Genomic DNA, 3601 nt, shown 5'->3' on the forward strand with positions numbered 1-3601 from the left:
TCTCAGACCACGACTCTGTCCTTGAGCTTGTGGGTCCTATAAAAGACAATCTCCCGATGCTCGACAGAGAGGTATGTACCCTGGATAGATCGTCTCGGGTTGACTTTCAAACCAAGCAGGAAAAAGCCTCATAGTTTACAAGGTTAGACACAGACAGCAAGCCAAGGCACCTCGCTCGATCCCACGGAGCGGGATCAGGTTAGTATGGATAGTCCTTCGCAAATTCTTTGCGCGGGTAAGATCAAGATCCTTTTTTCAGAGAAAAAGAAAGGAGCAAAGAATTATCGAAGCGAAGGCTAGGTTAATATGGATAGTCCTTCGCAAATTCTTTGCGCGGGTCCAGATGCGTCACAGTCCGAAGGCGCAATTCAATATGCGTTGAGAGGCGCAATTCAATATGCGTGAAGAGAGGCTCAATGTAATATGAGTTGCGGATTTGAGAGAAAGATTAGACTGACTCCCTACTCAATCCTTTCTAGCTTAGGCTGCCACTGACTCCGCGAGCGATGAAAGAATGAGTGGATTCATCCACAAGGTGCTTTAGGTGGATCTGATCCATAGTTCGGATTCGGAAAGGCTATCTTGAACCGCTGAGGTTCCCGGCTTGTGCCCCTAGCTAGTAGGTAGGTTCAAGCACTTTTGGCATCAGATCTCTTTTCATTGACTTTTGGGGGCTTTGAAAACGAGTGAAAGCGGGTGGGATGGAGCTCTTTGTATTTGAGATAGTTTCATCCTCGTCTGCTGTCTCTGCTCTCTGAATTTCTGATTCCGCGGCACCAGTCAACACAGTCCTATTTTTAGGGGAAGAGTTGCAGAAGGAAAGGGGCAGCTAATTTCATTGATTCTCTCTCTTATTAGACAAGGCAATTTCTTGAACTTCAGACAGCTAGAGAGAAAGCCGATCCACTATCGGGTGACGGAGCCATTGGGCCAATCGATAGGGGAAAAGGAGCTCAGCACCATGGGGCAAGTCCTATCCTATTCCCTTTGTTCCACTCCTCTCCGTCTCCAAATTTGCACTCCTTTACAGTGGTGGAATTCTGAAAGAAATGCAACGAGGAATTTCCTGTGAACGCATTCCCTCTCGTTTTCCTTGTTCCCTATTGGCGTAGAAGGATGCCATTATTCAATGACCTCATTAGGTCAAATGCGCACCCTTGTTCATTGAGGCGGTTTTGGGTATAGGTGAGATCTCTCAACGGGGATGTATTTTCTATCAATATCTTAGAATATAGAAAGTTGCGATTTACCGGCATTCTTCAAAACTCAAAGAAAGAGAAGGTGGCGAAGCCGAACTTATGAAAAGTATGAAAGATCAGATAAGAAATAAAGCACTGACATTAAGTAAGATCAACCACTATTTATCGCACTGAAAGGGATTGAATATCAGATGACTGAATTATTACTTTCATCTTTCTAATATCTTTTTCTTACTTGAGCTGTTTCGCGCCTCCGGCTTCTTATTGCATTATCAGGAGTCTGATCTTCGGTTTCCTTAGACTGACGGTTCTTTCGCATTCCTCTTATTTGCCCTAGGGGGCTTCTAGAAGGATTCTTCCGACAGGCTTTGCCGTAGGTAGGCTTTGACTCTTCCTTATCCTTAATGGGCGTAGGCTTTTTGCCTTGGCCGACGGATCGAGCTTTCCGATCTGGAATAAGCGACTTTTCCTGCAACTTCAACCTCGGAAAAGAAAGCGGACGGTGGTCGATCCCATGATAAGAAGACAAGCTAGAAAAACTTCCACAAGAAAAGCGACTGAAGAAAGAAGATTTTGCCCATTATCGATAGTCGGACCTCTTTTATCCATTTCATTGTTGCGGGACCTCTCTATTCCATTTCATTTGTTGCGGTAGGCTTTCTTTCCAAACCTACTAAATAAAGCCTATCCTTTTCTTTCTTAAGTTTCCTTTAAGCCCTTTACAAGGTAAGGACTGAAAACTCAAAGAAAGAAGGTTCTTCTCCAAGGCATGAGTCAAAGAAAATGCTTTCTCTATGTATCTAATGCAAGACCCGTCGATAAGCTAAGGCTAGGAGACCATGAGGACAAGTCCATTCTCTTTTTCTTTCGCCTTCGCCCTCCCGTGCACCCGCCGGGGCCGATCCCTATACTAAGATAGTCGGGCCAGAGGTCGCGCAGCAGCTTCCCGTGGAGCCTCCTGCGGATCATCAGCCCGGTTGGGCTCAACCTCAGAGAAAGGTTGAGTGAAGAGGAATCCATATAATAAGGCCTTTCGCCGGCTAATCTCTTCCAAGGAGTATCGGGGGGTGGAAGGGCAAATTCACCTTTTTGAGGCTCGGGCCGAAGAGCTAAAGCAAAAGGCCGACGAGCTCCTTCATCCTCCTTCCATTCCAGTGGATGAAGAGTCAGATGTGGGGCTGGCAATCAATCTTCTCTTGGAGAAGAAGAGAGGCGACCGCCCCGTGGGATTCCTCTCCAGGGCGATTCAGGCGATTGAGAATGGCAAAAGCCGCTTCGCTCCTTCCCTCCAAATCCTCGATACGCTCTCTGGCAGCGCGAATGCGCCCTTCTTTCCTGGCAGGATCCAGTCTTCTAAGACTCCTCAAAAAGAGGTTTAGCACTCTACGGCCTCATCTCATTTTTCAGTTGCCCCATTTCTCTTTCGGCAGCAATTGCAGAAAGCCTCTTTGCAGCCTGCTAGTACTCAATTTCTTTGATTTTCATTTGATGAGTAGCCTCCATCTTCTTGATGTTGAGATCCGTGAATAGTACTTCTTCTTTCATCAGACTGGGACTACTTCCCCTTCCTCTTTCAGTTATCTTTCTACCAGAGTTGTAGAGGAATCTCTCCATGAAGTAGGAATTGGATGGCTGGCACAATTCTGACTAGTTCGTAGCACTACTTTTCTGCAGTGAAAATACTCTTCTGCCTATTTAGTGAAAAAACTGGCAGGCTCTGGCTACCTTGCGGAGCAAAGAAAACCCAAATCACACTGCCTCTATGAAGAAAGAAAGTAGACCCCTCCTCTATTACGAAAATATGATTCATAGTCCTTCGCTATTTTAGTTCCATTAAGAAAAATCAGTCAGAAGGCGCAAAGAATATTGCCTTTATTTAGGATCAATGAAATTTGATGAGAGGAGGGCTCAGGTTAATATGGATAGTCCGGAGGACCTCCTTCAGCATAATGTCGTTGGGGAAGTTCTTTCCGTCCTCTCTCTTCTTTCATTTTCATATATATATGAAATCAAGCAGGAACATGATAAGTGGAATTAAGAGGTCCGACTATCCACTAGCGCTCCAAACTGTCTAATGAAAGAGTGAACTCGACAAAGTAACCTCGACAGGACTAGGCGACCCCTTAGCCCTTTCCCTGGATCGGCTGATAAGTCATCTCATCCAAAAAGACTGGGTTTCCATCACCCTACGCTAGTCAATATTCTTTGAACCTCTTTGGAGTTGTCTTTCTTCTTTCTCTTAGCATTCCTTGCCAAAAACAAAGGCTCTAGCTGACGTAGGAGGAGGAGTTTCCAACCTTGCCGTAGGTTTCTCTTAGCATTCCTTTTAGTAGGTTGTAATAGTCAAGTAAATCATCAAAACCTTCGCACCTCTCTTTCTAAAAGATAAAAAAGGTCTGAGC

This window comes from Cucumis sativus (genome assembly GCF_000004075.3).
Source record: "Cucumis sativus mitochondrion chromosome 1, complete sequence".
Taxonomy (NCBI): Eukaryota; Viridiplantae; Streptophyta; class Magnoliopsida; order Cucurbitales; family Cucurbitaceae; genus Cucumis; species Cucumis sativus.